At 49.4% G+C, this 21,116-nt stretch overlaps 1 protein-coding gene across 1 annotated transcript in view; it reads right to left on the bottom strand.

Annotated features, from left to right (window-relative positions):
* SGMS1 (sphingomyelin synthase 1) overlaps positions 1-9,242 on the bottom strand; it is a 90,223-nt gene extending 80,981 nt beyond the window's left edge. Inside the window, 1 exon segment of the mRNA XM_030951404.1 lies at positions 9,115-9,242. The gene's annotated coding sequence lies outside the window, so the exon portion shown is untranslated.
* Positions 9,243-21,116: the final 11,874 nt, after the last annotated feature.

Genomic DNA, 21,116 nt, shown 5'->3' with positions numbered 1-21,116 from the left:
TCCTGTCACTTTGCAGTGTCTGTGGAAATAAATGGACTTCTCCTCCCTTCCAGCTGAAGTTTGTGGGGCCTCTTCCATGACCATTAACGCCACACAGACAAAAGGGTGCAAGAACTCTACACCACCATTCTGCACTCAAGCATTGCCCCAGCACCCCCAAATCCAGCAATCCCAGGCAAAGAGACTCCACAACACCTGAGTGCTTCTTCCCAACAGGGAGCAGCACTAACTGAACGGGGAGCAGGCTGGTGTGCAAATGTTACACTGGAATACACCCCACAAGCTGCACTGGGCTCTATCCCAGCTATCCCAATTTAGGGCAGTACTGGAAGCAAGCAAGTCTGAGCATTTCCAGCTGTCTGCACCCATCCTGTCAGTGCACTGGCTGTTCACCACCAGCAAGTGTCCTCCAGCTATTCCCAAAAGCAAGACCCACTTCAGCTCAGTCTATTGCAGACCCTCTGCTGCCTCTTGTTTTTAAATAAAAATAAAACTCAACAATTCCTCAATCTCAAACACAAAGTTTGTTGACACAGCTGACAGAGTCACTGCAGAAGTTACTCCAGTTTAGGGGTGCAGAAAATGTCATGAAAGCTTTGCATAAGCCAGACCTAAAAGAAGATTACAGATATTCATTCCCTGTGATGTTGTTTCCCTCAGTGCTGTTATTTCCCTCTTGATAAGGCCCCATCCTGCCAGGCAAACCACAGAGCCTGTCTCCAAAACCTCATGGAATACCCTTTAAACGTGGAATATGAAGACAAGGTGAGGGAAGAAGAGACTGCTCTTTAACAGCAATAGAAAAAAACTGCTCTTTACCAGCCACTAATTAAATCAGCCCAGAAAGCTCACTTGGAACAGATGAACCCCAAGCCTGGGTTTCTCTGGAAATGAAAGCAGAGGTTCAGTGATAGCGATCAGAGGTTACAGCTCTGAGGTGCGCCCTCCTCCCCTGGGTGCCAGGGTGGGAAGCCTCTGCCTGCCACAAGCCACCCTGCCACCACAACCACTCCCTCACAGGGAACACAGCGGTGTTCCAGCCTGGGAAATCCAACAGTGAGCACAGAACCGTGGAAAGGCTCCATCCTGGCTTGGAAGGGACCTCCAAGGTAATCTCTGATGAGTTCTGCACGTGCAGTGAGTCCAGAGTTTGGAACCTGCACCCGGCAAAGGCTGGGAGCTCCGTGTCCCCACAGCTGCCTGTGTCAGGAACACACATCCAAACCCCTCTGCAAGGTGTCTCTGCATGAATGCAAGGCTCCCACCCCATAATACTCATGGTGAAAAGTGCAGCAAAGCAGAGGCAGGCAAAACTTGATCCACATCACAATTTCTGGGAAGCTCAGAGCAGAAGGGCCAAGCTCTCCCTGGGTTATTATCCCATGCCTGGGTTATTATTCAGTCTTCATATAAACACAAGTCATTAATTTATCAGCATGACATCACATCCTGCAGGCTGGACTTCAACACACAGCCATGACATGGAACCACGTGAAGAAACACAGCATTCCCTGGGATTTCTGATCTGCTTTCCAACCTTTTACCTTGGAAAGACCTAAATGGATGTCCTGGACATGGAAACAGCATCCCCAGGGAGTTAATAAACAGAAGTCAAAACAATCTGTGAAATCAATCAACATTTTCTAGAGTGGACAATTATTTTAAATATTTGCTTATATCCAGCCACAAATGGGCAGCATTAAAGCACAATTACAGTGTGAGGGTGATAACAAAGTTATGAGGTTAAAGGAGATTGTTTGCATTAAGTACAAGAAGTCCAACAGGAAGAATCATAAAAGGATTTTAGACTGGCAGCCACTCAATAAAGTGGCCAAGGAAAGTTCCCTGCAGACAGTTATAAATGATGCTGCTCAATTCACTTGTGCCCTGATGGACCATGAGTTAAGGAGCAGCAGTCAGAAATTAAGACAGCTAAGGAGTAGTTCATTAAGAACATCAACTCAGCTGGCCAGGCACAGAGGAGAAAACAGCTAATGGCCTTTAGTGCATCAATCTGGGGCACGTGGATCCAATATCAGCTGGGTCTCAGGTTCCCTCTCCTCCCCTGGCACTGAATCAAGCTTGCAGGGTATCTCCCCACACCAGCTGGGAATCCCTCTCCCCAAAGCAGCCCATCTCCTTCTTTGGGCACTTTCAAACCCCAGAGGGACCCTGAGAAACCTGACATTTCTTTGGGGTTAGGCCTGCTCAGAGGAGGAAGTAATATAGATTTGCCTGTGGTTTGTGATTGTCACCTCCACAAGTGTCCTCCCAGCCACTTACACTTCCTGAACCCGTGGCTGAACTCCGGCATTCCTTCTGAAAACATTTTAATTCTTGGATACAAGACACGTGGCGGGATGGGTCTGTGTCTTCTCAGCACAGACACACAATTTTTTGCAAGCAAAGGAATTCTGAACAAGCCATCAGAACTCAAATAATCCCCTTCTGCTAAATGTGCTTAGGGCCCTGGTTTCGTTTTTAAAATGGCTTTTGATAACCCATCTATTTATGTTCTGAAAGGGAGAAGAAATGAATTAGGAAATTGCACAGGCACAAAAACAAAGGCAATATCTGACAAAGAGTTTTGCTAATTTGTGGATAATTGATCATTCCTGCAAAATAAGGTTTTTGCAGTGTTTCATGGAGAGCAGATAAGAACCCCCAGCCCATTACTGAGTATTGCTTTTGGCAAAGGGTGGAGAGCCTCCATAAAACCACGATTCCATTAAATAGGGATCCAGCCATCCCAAAAGCACCCAGGGAAAGGGAACAACGTGTTCTGTCGAGTCATTTAGCAGGGATCTTCACGTGCTTGCACTCACCCTGCTCTGTCCCCTCTTGCCTTGCTCATAGCTCTGCTTTGGGCATCACCTCCCCCTCACTGCCTCTGCTGAGCACCCCAAACTTCAGCCCTTTGCAACATGGGTGTTCCTCTCCCTTCCTCTAAGTCTGGGTTACTTTCTTATTCCACTAAAAATGCATTCAACATCCCACAGGCCACTGGCACCTCCTGCAAGGGGCAAAGCTCACCCACAAGTGCTGGGTTTTCCCTCCCAGTTAAAGCAAGTGGATTTTGAGTTCTGGTGCAGCACAGAATCCCAGAATGGTTTGGGTTGGATGGGACCTTAAAACCCAACCTGTTCCACCCCCTGCCACGGCAGGGACACCTTCCACTGTCCCAGGCTGCTCCAAGCTCCATCCAGCCTGGCCTGGGACACTTCCAGGGATGGGGCAGCCATGGTTTTGTGGCTGCCAGCACTGAAGGAGGACACCCTGGAGTGCTCCCTCTGGGAACAGCTCACCACTCACATGGCCAAGCAGGAATTCCAGCAGCAATCACTCTCAAGGCACTTTCAAGGTCTTTTTCATCATCCTAACAGCAGAGCCATTTTTAAGCCTTTCAAACAGCTTTAAATTAACTTTCCCTGAGAAACTTTGCCAGAGCAATATAACCTGGCTGTGTAAAACTCCAGGCAGGGACACACAGAAGACAAAGAGCAGAGCTGAGAGATGAGGAGGAGACACTGGATTTTGATGGAGCTGTTTCATTACTATGTAGATTCAAAGCCATTCCTGCAGTTACTGAAGCACTACCCCAGCCCTCCTAGCAAGCAAAAATCCATTTTGTGTACAAATAGGGCTTTTACAGCTTTGGTACAGTGCTCAACTGCAGAGTCAAACTTTTCAATGCCTGATAAGATTTTACTTGAAAGTGGCAGGAGAGCTCATGCCAGGAGCCTGTATGAAATGCCAGCTCAGTGGCAGAAGGTCAAAGCCTGGTATCAGGAGATTTAATGGAAGCGTTTCCAGACAAACTTCCTAAAAGCACTGTGCTATCTAGGGAGGCACAGATTTACACACTTGGAAAGCCAAGGACCAAGCTTTATGACTCTTTTCCAATGCAGGGTTATTTCTTTAACACTTTACCTCACGAAAAGCACAGCAGTGGGGTCTGCTTATCTGTGCCTATCCAATCCTTGGGTATTTGGCTGAAGTTAAGAATAAAGAAGTGTTTAATGCCACAGTTTTTGTTTTACAGGAAAAAAAAAAACAAAACAAAAAACCAAACACAGAAAACATCAACCAAACAAAAACTACCCCAGCCCCTCCCAGAACAACAAACTCTCAGGTGCAGAAGTTGCTAATGTCCTGAATAAAAACCCCAGAAGACAAACACAGACAACTGAGTTTAAAGACCAACAGCCCAAAACAATTAACCTTTCTCCAGCAGTGCCTAAGACTATGGCTGGAGAAGCAGAAATTTAAATTGCACTGAAAGGCTCAATAATCTTTACCATTTTTACAGAAGTATTTCAGGTTAAGTTGGTGTCAACAATGACCCTGAGCAGATGCCAAGCATTAAGACTTTCAACATTTGGATTTTGCCAGCTGTCACCAATGTACAAAGGGACACTAAAACCCCATCAAACGCTGATCTGTCTGCTCAGGGTCTCCCCTTCCATCTACACAAATGCACTGCTGGATTCACTCTCCCTTAAAAGCAGATTTGCAAGTGCTCCTCCACTCTCCCATTAAAGCATTTCAATTGTCTGCCTCTGCCATTTTAACAAATTCAAGTATAAGACTTTAAATTCAATTAGCACAAATCTCAGCGCTCCCAACATTAAATTTGCAAGTGACATTTAGTGGCATTCAACACACACGGAGCTAAGCTAATACACTAATGGACCAGCAAGGGAAATTGTAAAACATTCCCAATTGCAATGCTCTTTTTTAGTAAAGGAAATTAAAGGAGTAGGCTGCAGTGGACAGGAGGAGATGGCAGCTATGAAAAATCCTTCTTAAGCCAAGGCTGCAAAAGCTCTCCTCTCCAGATCCACCTGCTCAGAAAAGGGCAATTTTAAGGCTCTTTCAGTCCTTCAGACAGGATTTACCTGGTTTTACTTCAGTTCCTTCCTACTTTTTTTGCTGAAGGCTTAGACAGTGCAGCCCCACTGTGTGTTGTTCCCCAGACACAGGGAGCAGGGATAAAATGCCCAAGCCTTGTCCCACACAGCTGATAAGGATGTGACAGTGCCCACAGCACCCCAAAGAGCCAGTCCAGCAAAGCCACCTGAGGAATTCTGCCACCACACCTTGCTGCCAGTTTTCCTGCACTAGTAAAACCCAAAGCTACTGCACTTCAGAGATTCCTTTCTCTTTCCCAACTGGCAATATGCTTTGCTTTAGTTCCATTTAAACAGCTACCTTCAAGCAGTTTCAAAATCCGGGAGACACAAGGCAGACCAGGCTGGGAAGTCAGAGAGAAAACATGTGTTGGAGTCATGGCTCTAAGCAGAGGGAGATTTATTTTGTTGTGCATTTCAATCTAAACAAATTAGCAAATCAGGCAAAACCTAGGGAAGATGCTTTGCCAGTAAGGATTTATTAGTGGTTTTCTTTGATTATGGATGTGTAATTGGGCAGCAGAGCAGGACTGCAGCAGCACACGAAGGAAACACCAACAGGACATCTGTCCCACTCGAGATTTGCTCCCCTGATTTGGATGAGCCAACTGCAAAGCCCAGCAACAGCATAACTGCATTTCTTTAAGAAACATGCTACAGACTCCAAAATTAAGTTTTCTCTTTCCAGCTCTTGATCAAGGACTATCAGAACAAAGCTCATGGGTCACTTTCAAGATTTTGGGTTTTTTCCTCCCCTCAACTACAACTCCACATTTGATAACACCAGAAACAATACACACAAATATTTTAGAGATGTTTAAATCGCAGAATGGTTTGGGCTGGAAGGCACCTCAAAGACCCTCTCTTTTCCACCCCACTGCCATGGGCAGGGACACCATCCACCAAGCCCTACTACACAGTTACACCTGGCAGCTTATTAGGATGGATGTTCTTTCATGAAAAGGCAAAGTAACCTGCACCAAACACTGCCTCTGCTAAGCGTAAAATATGACTGGGATGAAATCATCCCAAAAAGCCAATAGGTTTCACACGTTCCTCAGTCTTCTGCACTTCTCCCAGCATTTTGGGGAAGGAGGGGGACAGGATTTAATAATTAACTTAATGATGTCACACCACACACTTTGGGAATTCAAGCTGTATTAAATGCTGGAGATTCCATGCAGAACACCAGCCCTTCCAGAGGGCTCCTGCCCCTCTCTGTGTGCGGGTGCCCTGGGCCCAAAAAGCCTCCAATGACATCAAAAATCCTTTGGAAAGCACTGCCAGTACCTGGGAGCTCAGTTCGTGACCATCAGATCCAAGAAACCTCTAAAAAAATCCATTTTTTGAGCTCCTTTTAAGCTCAGCTCCACTTCAGAGCCAAACAGTTGGGTTTGATGTGCTGCACTTGAATGACGACTGAAATACCATCAGGTGCTCTGCTCCACTTCAGCAAAGAACAGCCTGGACCCACCTGGCTGGGCAGCCTTAGAAATCCCTCCTGCCCTCCACCAGTCCCTGCAAACCACCCCAGGGAACAGGGACCTCATGCCACGGCCAACAAAAGCAGCCTTCAGGCCTGTGTGCACCACTCCTTCACTTTCTGATGATGCTATATGGATTTATTCTATCATTCAAACAGGCCCTTTCTCCAGCAAGGGTCTGGATTATTTCTGAGCAATTTATTTTTTATTTTTTTCCCCTCACAGGATGTCCTGCTGCCCCAATTAAAAAGCCTTTAATTCCACAACCATTCCTTACGGCCAGGCTGAAATTGCTTTTAAATCTGAGTAAGTCCCAGGCCACCCATATTTAGTGCACCAATTAACCAACGTTGAGTGATGCACAGAGGCAGCAACCAGAAGAAGGAAGAACTTTTAAGTCACCCACAGTGCACAGGTCCAGTTCAAGGGAACTCAAGAATTATCTAATTAAAAGCAGCACCTATTCAAGCTTGATGAGATCCATGGAAAACAACAAATCACTGCCCTTTTAACCATTAACACTGAGCAGTCAAATAACATCCATAACACCTCCAAGTCCTGAAATCATCCACCTACTTGGATTTATTAATTTTGTGTCACATTAAAAGCTAATTAACACGAGAGACGCTGGTCCCAGGTTGATAACGTGGAAGGAGAAAGAAGTGTAATAATTTGGGAATCACCATTTGTTGCACAGATCACAAACACAGTCTAAAGGCATCTGAGCTGAATTTAGTTCTGCTCCACATGCCCAAAAACTCAGATAAACCACAGCAATCTCTCTGGATTTGGAGGGGGTTTATTACCCATATTTTAAAAGCAGCTTTTACCTTTTGTCTGCCACCAACCAGGGCGACTGCCCTCTCTTTCCAAACTCCACACAACTTCACAAAGCTGGAGCAATTTTAACACCCACAAAACACTACACAAAACAAACCAGAATGCAACCCCAATACAGCATCCACTCCCCAAAAAAACCACAGCCAAGCCCAAACCCACCAAGATCCACAGCACCACCTCCACTGACTTCAGCCAGGTGGTTTGCACTGGTTCTGTGTTTTGTACTGCTTCACAGAAGCCAAAAAAAATGCACTTTCAGCCATGTGGACCTGGGGGAGAAGGGAGTCGGAAGGCATGACTACAAATGCTGCTGTCACACCCGGCTGCACCATCAGCCAAAGTGACACGAGGACGTTCATCGACATCCCGGTGCTGCTCTGCTAGGAGAGGCTGCCTGCATCAGCAAGCTTCAGCAGCACCGTGTCAATATGGCAGAGCTCCCATTTTTTACAAATAATCATCTTTTTCTCTCTCTTCCCATCCTCACTCTGTGTATTTACGGTGCCTTGAAGGCACCGAGGCACTCTTTAATGAGGTTTTCACACAAGACAGAATAAATTAGAAACCTTGATCAAAACAGGGCCTCCAGCAGGAACACAGTACAAAGACAGCCCCATGCCTTATACACCGTGAAAAATCCAAACACTGCAGCCAGGCAATCAGCAAACCATTCCACGAGCAAACAGGGAGCACACCCTCCTGCCAGGGTGCCTGTGATGGAGAAGTCTCTCCTTTTCACCCCCGTTCTGTCCATCACCAAGCGGGGGGCAAAGCCATCATCCCCACTGCCACCCCACAAATCTAGCAAGGCAGCACAGCCCCAATGGGGATGGGATGGGATGGGATGGGATGGGATGGGATGGGATGGGATGGGATGGGATGGGATGGGTGGGATGGGATGGGATGGGATGGGATGGGATGGAGCTGCTCCCACTCACAGCAGACGCCTCCAGCTCCCTCTGGAGCAGGGAGCATCCTGCCTTTGCATCCCAGCAAGCAGGGGGACCAAGCCCCCAGGCTGAGGGGACCGGGCTCACCCCCACACCGCCACCGGAGCTAAGGGCACCGGACGTCCCCGCAGAGCCTCGGGGGCAGGGAGCACCAGACCCGACACTCCAACACCCTGGGGAGCAGGGACAGACCTGACCGGGCTCAAGAGAGCCTCTCCCGGGGCTGAGGGAGCTGCAGAGCTCCCCCAGAACCACCTGCAACCGCCCGGGCTCGGGCTCCCAGAGCTCCCCCGGGACCCGCTGCGGCCCCACGAGCTCGGGGACGCGGACCCGCAGCTCCCCCGGGAGGGCTGCGGCCCCCGAACCGGGGATGCAGAGCTCCCCCGGGCACAGCACCGAGCTGCCGTGGCCGCGCCCCGACCTGGGGCTCCCAGAGCTGCCGTGGCCGCAGCCCCGTGCTGGGCTCGCAGGGCTCCCAGAGCTGCGTCGCCCAGCGGGCCCCGAGCTGCCGTGGCCGCAGCCCCGAGCTGGGCTCCCGGAGCTGCCGTGGCCGCAGCCCCGAGCTGGGCCGCAGGGCTCCCGGAGCTGCCGCAGCCCCGGGCTGGGCTCCCGGGCTCGCCAGGGCTGAGCAGACCGCACCTTCGCGGTGCGCCCGGGGCCCAGATCCGCCCGTGCTGCGGGGCCGGAGCTCTGTCACACCCCCGAGCTGAGCCGCCCGAAGCCCCCCTGGAGCCTGCGGGGGCCGGAGCTCTCCTCGCATCCCCCGGGGCTGCGGGGGCCGCCGCCAGGATGAGGAGCCGGAACTCCCCCGTGGCACGTCTCTGCTGGGGCGGCGGCGGCCGCGTCCCCGCTGTCACCGCCGGTGTCCCGTCCCGCCGCCACCCGCGGGCCTGCGCCGAGCCGGAGGCCGCTGCTTGGCCGCTCACTCACCGTGCGGAGCCGCGGCTCGCTGCGGGCCGGGTGGGTGCGGCCGCCGGGCGGGTCCCCGGGCGGTGCGGCGGCTCCAGCCCGCTGCCCGTGTCCCGTTTCCAGTACCCCGTTGCCGTGTCCCGTGTCCCGTGTCCCGTGCGGCGGCCGCGGGCGGGGCGGGGGCACCGCGCGCCACGTGACCGCCGTGTCATCCCGGCCGCCATCTTGTGGCTGTCCCTCCCTGCCGGGGAGCGCTGCGCCTCGACATCCCCATCCCCGTTCCCATCCCCATCCCCATCCCCATCCCCATCCCCATTCCCATCCCCATTCCCATCCCCGTTCCCATTCCCGTTCCCATTCCCATTCCCATCCGCATTCCCATCCCCATCTCCATCCTCTTTCTCATCCCCATTCCCTTTCCCATTCTCATCCCCGTTCTCAGGACCAGCCCGCTGCTCGCTGTGTTTTACAGAATCCCGGGGTCACTGAGGCTGGAAAATCCCTGCCAGCCCATGGAGTCCCAGCTGTGCCCAGGGCCCACCTTGTCCCCAGCCCAGAGCACTGAGTGCCACCTCCAGCCCTTCCTGGGACACCTGCAGGGCTGGGCACTGCAAAGCTGCCTGGGCAGCCCCTGCCAAGGCCTGAGCACCCTTTGCATGCAGAAATTCCTGCTGCTGGCCAAGCTGAGCCTCCCCTGGCCCAGCCTGAGGCCCTTTCCCCTTGTCCTGTCCCTGTTCCCTGGCAGCACAGCCCGACCCCCCCTGGCTGTCCCCTCCTGGCAGGGAGTTGTGCAGAGCCACAAGGTCCCCCTGAGCCTCCTTTGCTCCAGGCTGAGCCCCTTGCCAGCTCCCTCAGCCCCTCCTGGGGCTCCAGCCCCTTCCCCAGCTCCGCCCCTGCCCTGGACACGCTCCAGCCCATCCAGGTCCTTCCAGCACTGGGGACCCAGAACTGGACACACCCCTCAAAGAAGCCCCCCTGAACCCTTCTGAGGGTGCCCCCAAAATATGAAGTTCTGCCATCAGTGTAGCTTGCTCGGAGCAGCTGAGGAGTAGCAGGGTGTGAGTTCTCCTCCTAATCCATCTGGCAGCTTTCCAGTACCTAAAGGAAACCTATAAGAAAGGAGAGGGACTTTTTAGAAGAGCATGTGGTGCCAGGACAAGGGGGAATGGCTTCCCACTGCCAGAGGGCAGAGTTAGATGGGATGTTGGGGAGAATTCCCTCGTGATCCTGGACTGGGATGAACATGTCCTGTCCCAGTATCCCCAAAAGCAGAGTGCAGGGTGTTGGAGCAAACTCTGCTACCTGCCTTTATTTCCCTCTGCAGGAGCTCTACTGCCCATTGGGCTTCAGTTCTCTGTCAGCTCTGGAGTTGTGAGAAGTCAGCTGTTATTAATAAAATCTCAGTTAAAATAAACTCACGGGACCATTTAGCTTAGGGGCAACCCCTGGGTGTCACCATCTCCAGGTAGAAAGAGGCTCAGATTTTGTTCTGTGAGCACTAACACCCATTTCAAACCTTGTGCTTCGTAAATTGTGACTTCTAACACAAAACTGGGGTTTTTTTTCCATGCCAAAAGGTCAAAATAATTTCCTGGTGCCCACAGAGGGGTCCCTGCATGTGCTGAGCCTGGTTCCCTGCAGGGCTGTTCCCCAGCCTGGGAAGATCTGCAAGGTCTGATTAAAACCTTTCCCGTATTTCAGGCATTTTTCCAGCCAGGAGATTGTGGTGATAGCACAGCCACACATCCAGCTCCCCCCGTCCCAGGCATGGGAGGATGACAACAATCACGGGAGGGACTGGATGTACTGGTGTGTTTCAGTAACACTGAGCAAGAGACATGTTTTGCTGATCTTGGCACGTAAACAAAACAAAATATAAAAAAACCCAAACTCGTGACTTTTCCCAATCAACAAGTGATTTCAGACATTACCCAAGCAAAATTAAGAATTAAGCTTGAATAAATAGTAATTTATGTACTGGGACAGGTGAAACACAATGGTGTTCTGGGCCTCTGTAAAGAGCTGTCAGATCCTGCACTTTCTAAAAATGGAGTTGAGCCATTCTGAGAGAAAATTCTCTGTGTAATAAAACGCAAATTTAGAGTCAGCTTGAAAGTTATTTAAAGTCTTCTGTGACCTGCAGCTCCTCACAGATTTTCACCTGTGACAGTGAAGAGTGGACAAGTTTTGTTTGACCTCAGGATCCAGGCAACAGCTTTGACCCTGTGCAAACTGTTTGGTAGTTAGGAGGGGAAACAGATGGAAGAGAATGGCTTTGGAGAAGAGCTCTAGAGAAGTCCAGGAGAGTGGTGCTGGGGACACCAGATGCCAACAGCTTTGATTCTCTCATCCCTGAGGAGGGATTTATTTGTGAGTAGATGTAATACTGGCAGCTCTCTTCTGGTTTTTCCCAGATTGATCAGGCTGGTTTTGCATGACGAAGAGGAAACCAGGAAGAGTTTAGGAATAGGGAAGGCTTTTGGGGGTGCTGCTGCATCTCTCTTGGGGCAGTGGAGCCTTTGGAGGGCTTGGCAATCCCAATTCCAATTTATCCTTCCATTTGCTCCCCTTGTGTGATGCCATCAAGGCAGGGGGGGTTAAGGGAGTTCCTGCTTTTCAGCAGGGGCTGTTTCCTTCCTGACTATGGTTTCTTGCCATCCCATCTCACAATGCTCTAATAGGATTAATGTTGTTGACACTTCCCTGTACAATAAATCCCCCCTTCCCGGGGTTGTTCCCCCAGGATGGGCATTTTCCGGCAGATAATAGGAACCTGAAGCCTGTGCAAATTGGTTCCCTGGGAGCCTGACCTCCCTGTTGGGAATGACAAAGGGCCATCCAAGAGGCTTAGGAATAGCTGTCCTGAGCTGCTGCCTGGGCTTAATCCTGCTGAGCCACTGCAAACAGCATTTCCTGCCTGGCTACAAGCATCCCCCAGGTGTGGGGGACATTCCAGCAAGGCCAGGTTGGATGGGGCTTGGAGCCCTGGAAGGTGTCCCTGCCCATGGGGGGTTTCTTCTGCTGGAGCTTTGAATAAGTTGATTAATCAGAATCAATGTGAATGGATCAACTGTGAGATGCTGATAGGTCACAATCATAAGGCATAAATCAATAATCCATAAATCGATGATGTTCCAATGGAAGAGATATTTTTATTTAGAAAGGTACGTTGATTATTAGCATGCTGGCACTTTATTAATGAAATAATATTAAACTAACTTAGGTAAAATTTCAATTACCTTCATCTTACCTCACTCACCATGGGTCCTTCTTTGAGGGCAGCAACGACCTCGTACCCATCATTTATGCCACCACTTGATGACATCATTTCCCCATTGATGGTATTTATGACATCATTTCTGTGGGTTGCATCATTCATTGAGTGCCTTTATCCATGACACCATTTACACCAAACAGCACCATCAGCTCAGTGTCTTTGAGATGTCATTTTGGGATCATTTTGACCCCATATGACATCATTAACTCAGCGTCTTCACACCAAACCCTGGTGTTTGATGGGGTTGTACTGACTGTGATGGTTTTAAAAGCTTTAGAAATAGAAACAGCCAGAGAGGTCGTTGCTCCAAATGGGTAGAGTCCCACAGGGCTTTGTCCCTGTCCCCTGATGCTAGCAAGGGCTGTTCAGAATAAGGCAGCAGAGCAAAAAATCAGAATTAAATACGTGGTGAATGGAGTTGAGCAAAGAGCACAGTGAATCCACATGCTGTGGCTTTAAGGAACTGCAGGGCAGGGCTGTTAGCTGCAGTGTAAATGGCAAAAGAGACCAAAATCCCTGTGTTCCAAAGGATGCAGGAGATTCCTATTCTGCTACTTTGTTATTCAAGCAGCGATTAATGGTGAGGTGGCGTCATCCTCTCTGATCAGGGATATTAAGCAGTGATGGGTTGCAGACAAACAGCATTATAAATGCAAGATTGTTTCAGATCATTAGGAAAACACGTAAACTCATTTCTTTAATTAATCTGGCTTTAATGGCTGATTGCTTCTGATTAAAATAGCACATGTCTGGGGGAAATGCGTCAAAATTGGAAGTCAAAGGAGAAACTCTTAACGGAGGGGAGGGCAGAAACATTTCCCCATTTAAACAGAGGAAGAGAGAAAAACGAAATGTGGAAGATGGTAAAAGAAGGAAGACAAGACAATTCCAAGGGGAAAGCAAGCCAGCAGCTCTCCAGATGGGAGAACTTGGGCACATTTGGGATGGGCTCTGCTCAGTGGGGCACAGCTGCATCACAGGAAGCCTCATCCAGTCCCAAGAAAACAATTCTTATTCTTACAAATTCACTCTTAGCCCCTTGCCTCAAGAAATCTGCCATTTCCCAGCCTCTGCTATGATGTAAGCTCAGCCCTGCGCGCTGGCAGAGCCATTCCCTCCTGTTTTTCCAGGATTTCAGCATGGTGCTTGCAGAATGAACCTGCTGGCAAAGTGAATACAGGGAGCATCCACAAGGTAATCTCTCTTGGTGGGTTTTCTAGAGGCACGGGCAGTCATTGCCTTGCCAGAACATCCCTTGGAAGCAGAGGGATAATGAACGGGTGCCAGAGGATCCCAAAAAATGGCTCTGGGAGAGCCCAGCAATCCTGGCTGGCCTGGGAATGGCTCCCTCCAGGGTCCTGGATGTGTCCCTGGGTTTCAGGACTAGAAACAAGAGCACCATCCTGTGCCTTCAGTGGGTCCATACAGCATTTCCTTTAGTGCCATGCCAGACATTTCCTGTGGGATAATGAAAGGGTGACAGAGGATCCCGAAAAACAGCTCTGGGAGAGTCCAGCAATCCTGGCTGGCCTGGGAATGGCTCCCTCCAGGGTCCTGGATGTGTCTCTGGGTTTCAGGACTAGGAACAGGAGCACCATTCCGTGCCTTGGGTGGATCCATACAGCATTTCCTTTAACCCCATGCCAAGCATTTCTCATGGGATAATTAAAGGGTGACAGAGGATCCTGAAAAACGGCTCTGGGATAAAAGCTGCAGCTCCCACTGGGCTGAAGGTGATGAGTAGCTGGGAGTGGGCTGGAGCTGACCATTCCAGATGTCCCGCTGCAGATATCCCTGCTCATGGACCCTTCAGCGAGCAAGCTTCTCCAGCATCCCGGGAAGTGATTCTGCTCCCTCTTTCCCTTGCTGCTAACGGGGTTTGCTTCTCCTCTTAGGGGGAAATAGCAGTTTCCAGAAAGTGCTGTATTTCCTGAGAATGGTGGCTCCCAGGCTCATCAAATCACTCACCCCCTTTCCTCCCCCGTGCCTGGCTCTGGCGCTGCCTCCTCTCCCGAGGAGGGAACGCCTGCTCCCGACCAGGCTTGTCAAAACCCGCCATGCGTTCCCGGGCCGGCAAAGCAGCTCCTCAGCACCCGTTCATGGAGCAGGGTGTTTCTAACCACCCCCTTTCTACACCTGCATGTGCTTTGCAGCCCTCTGGCTGAGTCAGCAAGGAGGGCACAGTGCCACCCTCTCTCTGTCACAGGTGGTACGAGGCGACAGGGACAGCAGCAGCTCCTCGGGCCCATCATCTCTGTGCTCCTGCTGTGGCAGGAGTTTGGATCTGATTTGCTGTGAAATTCCTACCCAAACAACGCCTCACGTGCTGCAGCCCTTTGGTTTTTCCCACGATGCCAGCGCTGCTTGTCCCAAAAGCTTTTTTTCCTCCCCACTTTACATGAACTGTGAATAAATAAACCTTGAAGTGGATGTGGATCGTCGCTGTGCTGCATGTCTCGGCGTGCCTGTTTCCTTGGAAAACCTGTGCTTGTCCCCAAAAAGGATTTCCAGATGCACCAGCAGGGCTCAGCTGAGCCTGGAGCGGAGCCGGCGCTGCTGCATCCTCCTCCCTGCAGACGGAGCCTGCGTGCTCGGGCAGGTCCGGCAGCCCAAAACCATTAATTATGGAGTCATTAAAACTCAGTTACCTCTCCAGGCAGGAGCTGGGAGAAGAAAGCCTTGCTCTGGGAAATCAGCAGCACCAAGGTGAGGTTTTAGCAGTGCTGCGGCTCTGCAGTGACTCAGGGAAGCCTGATTAGCTCCAGGCTTTCAAGAGAGATTACCTTGTGGATGCTCCCTGTATTCACTTTGCCAGCAGGTTCATTCTGCAAGCAACATGCTGAAATCCTGGGAAAACAGGAGGGAATGGCTCTGCCAGCGCTCAGGGCTGAGCTTACATCATAGCAGAGGCTGGGAAATGGCAGATTTCTTGAGGCAAGGGGCTAAGAGTGAATTTGTAAGAATAAGAATTGTTTTCTTGGGACTGACTGGGGCTTCCTGTGATGCAGCTGTGCCCCACTGAGCAGAGCCCATCCCAAATGTGCCCAAGATGTCTGTAAGCAGAAGGAGAGGCCATTGGATCCCCCTTTGCCTCTTCCTCTTCTCTGGCTGTGGAAACCTAGCTCCCACAGCCTCTCCTTGCTTTCCCTGGCTGCCACCCACCCCTGCCAGGGTGTCTCCAGGCTCACTTTGCTTTGGAGATGCCTTGGAGCCCCAAACTGGTCCCAGAGGCCAGCCATGGCTCCCCAGTGCAGAACAGGAGGAAATGTCGCCCCTTAACCTGATGTCAAGTTGACAAACAGGATGATGCCTCCAGATCACCTTGAAGTCACCTCATTTGGAGACCCAGGAAAACATGGCTGTCCCCCTGTGCCTGGCCACTGAGCTCCAGACCGTGTCACCTCCATGGTGCTCAAGGGGCAGGAGCAAAAGGATACCTGGAGGCTCCCACTGAAGCTCTGTGTGGTTTTCTGCTGAGCCCAGAGATGTTGCAGTCACCAGTGGCAGATCTCCTTCCTGCTCAGTGCCAGGATCCCATCCTGGAGGCTTTTTCATATCATGCCCTCTATTTGTCCTTCACCTCATGTGATTTTGGGAGCTGCCATTGCCACAAAAAGGTTTGGGGATTCTGTGCTCCTGTTGTGCTGGCACTCAGGGAGGGCATGAGTTTCACTCCCAGGCTGGATTTTCTCCGTTTTCCCTGTAGGGGCAGCAGTTGCCTTTGAAGCCAGCCCAAAGGAAGAAAAAGATCTGTATTTAAAAACCAAACTCCTGTTCCCAGTGACTGCAGCTCTGATAACAGGACATAAGGTCAGAATGAGCCTCTGCTAAGTGGGTTTAGCAGTTATCATGTTGAACTCAGTGCCTAAAGCTGCCTAGTGGTTTGTGCCCTGTAACCCCAAGCCAGCTCCATTCCTCAAATTAGCATAAGGTGTATAAATCAAGCTTCTTTTGATGATGATGATAACAACAATAACGATAATAACAATGATAACAACAACAATAATTACAACAATACTAATACTAATACTGAAACTAAAATATCTCTTCACTGTCCTGTTTGATTGCAGGTAATAGTCTTGCCCTGGAGTGGAGATCTCCAGAGCTCCCTTCCCAGCACTGCTGCAGTCATGCCTCAGGTGAGGGAAATTAAGAATATGTTACTGGGGAAAAGTTCTTCCCCCAGAGGGTGCTGGGCACTGACCAGGCTCCCCAGTGAATGGGCACAGCCCCAAGGCTGCCCAAGCTCCAGAAGTGTTTGGACAGCCCTCCCAGGCAGCGGTGAGACTATTTTGGGGTGTCTGTGCAGGGTCAGAAGCTGGCCTTGATGATCCCTGTGGTTCCTGTCCAACTCTGGGTATTCTGTGATTCTCTCCTTAAAACAGATAAAATCTGTGTCTGGATCCTCTCATCCTTTCAAGGAACCATCAGATAAAACAGATGGATATCCTCTTAGCAGCTTGATAAACATATAGACTCAAATAAACCTTGGGAGCATCAGGTTCTCCATGTGAGGAGGAGCATCAAATGTTTTCCCAGCTCTAGGGCTTCTACAGATTTCCCTGCAACAGCCTCTGGATACAAGAATCTGGTGCTGCTTGGGAAACAAAACTCACCATCCCAGGTTCCTGGTGTCACTTTGCAGGAGGCACTTGGCACTGTCAAAGCAGCCCGAGTTGGCAGTGGTGGCAGCTTAAGTCTGGGGGGCATCCTGTGCAATGTGGAATTTCAGCAGAGGGCCAGCCACTCGGGGAAGAAAGGAAACAAGAGGAGAAGCTGATGATAAGGTTCTCATTTTGATGGCAAATGTTGGTAATTTGAAGATTTAACACCCAAGTCCAGCTGGAGCTAGAGTACAGTACTTGAGGGGGATTGCAAAGCAGTATAAGCCATAGAAAGCTCAGAGTGATACAACCTCCTCTCCTGCTGAGCCTGGACCCCTTCAGCATGGCCACACAATTTGTAACTGTAAAAAAATGCCGTTTCCACCTGTGCTAAAGAAAGAAAAGGCAGCTCAAAGCAACGCGGTGGCTCAGGCATTGCTGGGGCTCAGCCCTCCCTCTCCCGGAGGAGAGGATGGCAGAGGGTGTGTGGGAAGGAGGCGGGAGGTGGAGCGGCTCCCATCAAATCCAGCAGGAGTTTTGTGCGGAGCACAATCCCATTAGCGCTGTTATTCACGGGTCACGGCCCCAGGGCTCAGGGTTGAATGTGTTTGTTCTGTAAATGGGGCTAATATTGTGAGGAGCATAAAAGAGGATGTGTAACTGTGTCTGGCCTCTGTTTGGAGATCACAGCAGAGAATGTTTCCTTGAAATTGTGTTAGCTCAGATTCAATCTTAGGGTAACTTACAGCTAGGGAAGGCTTCCATGTCATTAATATCACCACCATCTTTTTAATGTTTAATTATAAACAAAGTTTTGCTCTGATTTCTGCTTTTCTCCTCAGTTCTCAATCTATAAAATTATTCAATAAATGAGAGTCATGCTGAACACATAATTGCTTAGCAGTGGGTATTGCAAATAGATTTTACCTTAGCTTTATCTTACCTGGGCTGAAAACTTCTGTTGTTCTGCTCTTTCCCTGGAACTCATCTCATCACATTACCTTTGAAGCAAGTTCAGGAGTTGTATTAAAAAATAAATTTTGATCTAAGAATAACTGCAAAAAATACTATATTATGTGTTTATTGATGCCTTTAGTGCTTCCCCATGTTTGTGCTATTAACTTAATATTTTCCGCTTTGGGAAACCATCAGCAGGAGTCCAGAAGGATCTAATGTGTTCTATTTGCAGGATCCACTTCTTTGGCTGTAAGTACTTCTAGATGGAAGAAAAGAATACTAATTTGTACTTAGCTGTTCCTGGAATTTTGCTCTTGCATGAGAATGGTAACCATTATTGTATTAATCCACTAAAATCCTATTTGCACTTTCTTCTTCTTCCAGATCATAATATGATTTTACTTTCATGCCAAGGATTGATTGTTAACTGGTATTTTGCTGGGATTTTTAGAGAGTCCTTTTATCTTTTATGCTTTGTCTCCACATATTCTAATGAGAGAACCATACAAAATCAAGTTGATTTCCATTGGGTCCCTGAAGTTATACAGGAGGAACAGTGGAACAGGGGCCTGAATAATGAAGCTCCAGAACAACCTAGGGGCATGAACAAGGTGTAAGATTCATGTCACCAAACCCTGTTGTTTGCACAAAGTAGATGTCAATATATTCACAACATGAATTTGTCAATCTTTTGATTGATAATAATATAATTCTAAGTACTAGTTTTGCTCTTGGTTTAGAACAAGACAGCTGGAACAAAATGAAATCTGAAGCCCCTCGAGTCAGCCAAGGCTTGGGTGGAGGGTGCTGTGACACCCAGGTGACCTGGCAGCCACCAAAGGGAGAGGCTGCCCTGAGTTTTTGGATAAAAATGCAGATTGTGGAGATGGCATCGTGAGAAATCACCCACAGCTCAGGTTAACACAGCAGCCTCACCCTAAAACAAGCTGTAGGTGGCTGAAACACCTCTTGTTAGATGGGCTGTGCTGGAATCCAGATTTGGAGCTGGGGATTGTCACAGGGCTGTATCAAATGCCAGTGCCAGTGTGGTGGCTTCACTGTCAGACCTCCTGGCCATCATTCCCTTTGTTGCTCTCTCTTTTCTGGTGGCACTGCCATTGTCCGTTGCCTCTGTTCTGGCTGGAAACATTTCTTTCTGCAGCAGCAATTTGACTTCCAGGCCCAACCATCACTGATTATCACCACTGTAAGAGCACCCTTGGTGCAAGGAGGATTTATTAGACATGATTAATAAGCACAAATAATTTATCTGGTGTCACTCAGTATCCCATGTCCCTCAGAGCTCAGCCTTGTGCACCAAGAGTTGCAAATGTCCTTCAATACCTGTTCAAATACACAGCAGCAATAAGCCAGGGCTCATAATAATAGTCCTGAACCAAGCACTGAACCAGGGGAAAGCTGGTTCCAGCTGAGTGTGGTGTGGTATTTTTGATGCAGGAAGGGAGAATAATTCCTGTTGGGTACATACATGAATGCAGATGTGATTTGGATGGCACGAACAGGACGTTTAGAAATGGAAAAAATGGAAATCTCATTATCCTGACAGTAATTCAGGACTATTACAGGGAAGCTCAGGAGCTTTAATCAGTAACACTGTATTAGCATGACAGAGTTAATGGAGATAAAGTAAAAGATACTGATCAAAGAACATTTTTCTCCACCTAAGATCTGCCACTTACTGTATCCAAACACATCAGTGGGCCAAATCCTGCCTTTGATTTGCTGAACCCTTCTCCCCAGGCCAGGGGGAGCATAGGTGGGTTTGCCTCCTGCCCTTGTCTGCTTGGCAGCAGCAAAGAAAATCACATATAGATATATGTGTATATATATATGATATCTGTTACCTTAGAAGGGTTCTTCTCTGGCTTTTTTCAAACCCCACTTTATTATCTCCAGCCATGGGGGCTGTTTTGCAGGTGTAGTCCCCATAGGAATGGCCATGTGGAGGCCCATATGGAACACAGAGCTGCTGCAGCAGGACCCTCCAGGTGCCACAGGGCTTCTAGCACCTTCTCTGCGTGTTTAACAGCCCATGGTTACCTCCAGCTAAAAATAAGGCCTGGGAAGAATTAGCTGGCTTCCCTGAGCAGGGAGAAGTGCTGACTTTCTGTGTCAGTTCAAAGTTATTCCTGGGGATGAATTAGCCCTTGTTCTGACCACATGTGCTGGAATGGGTTCCCTGACTCTGCTGCTGCCTCACCAGCTAAATGCCAACGTGCATCAGGAGTCAGAGCCTCCAGGAGGAGATCTCTGGCCCTGGCTGCTGGGATCAAGCTTTGCAAAGTGTGTTTTCCTTGTGCAAAATACCTGGGGGCTTAAAATCATAATGGTGAGATAGTTTCAAATGCAACCAGCATTTCTCCTGCTTAAATAAACTCTGAGGAACAGCCTTGTTCATTAGCAGGAAGATTTATAATGACAACAGAAGCTGCAAAAGGATATTCAGGCTGCCATCAGCAGCTTTGGTAGGACCAGAAAAGGCAGGGCAGGATCTTTAAACACACAGCCCATTAAACACACAGACCACAAGTGTTTTGTTCTGTGTCTATTTAAATCAGAGTAAAAATACACCAACAGAGGGAACAGATTGGCTTTTAAAATATTCCATGAGATAAACAACAGCTTTGGCTATGTCCAACCGAATGAATTTTACCTTATGAGAAGTTTAAGTAGTCTCAGAGGTCAGGGGAGATGTTAAGGGTGGCACAAGCTGAGCTGCTTTGTAAACTTGTTCTGCAAAAATTAGCAACATTGGTTACATAGAATCACAGAAGGGTTTGGGTTGGAAGGGACCTTAAAACTCATCTCATTCCACCCCTGCCATGGGCAGGGACACCTTCCACTGTCCCAGGCTGCTCCCAGCCCTGTCCAGCCTGGCCTTGGGCACTGCCAGGGATCCAGGGGTAGCCCCAGCTGCTCTGGGCACCCTGTGCCAGGGCCTGCCCACCCTGCCAGGGAAGGATTTGTTCCTAATAGCTGATCTACTCCTACTCCCCCTTGTCCTGTCACTCCATGGTTTGCAGTCAGAGGGTCTGCTTCATCTCTGAAGTTCTTCTCAGGCTGAAGTTATAGAGAGGCTAAACCAGAGGCTTGAAAGGAACAAGCTGCAACCTCTTAGTGGAAAAGGGAGTATTTTACAGTTAGTTAGAAGAGCCAAGTGTCAC

Source organism: Camarhynchus parvulus, chromosome 6 (genome assembly GCF_901933205.1).
Source record: "Camarhynchus parvulus chromosome 6, STF_HiC, whole genome shotgun sequence".
Classification (NCBI taxonomy): Eukaryota; Metazoa; Chordata; class Aves; order Passeriformes; family Thraupidae; genus Camarhynchus; species Camarhynchus parvulus.
This window is presented reverse-complemented; position numbering and strand designations above follow the sequence as displayed.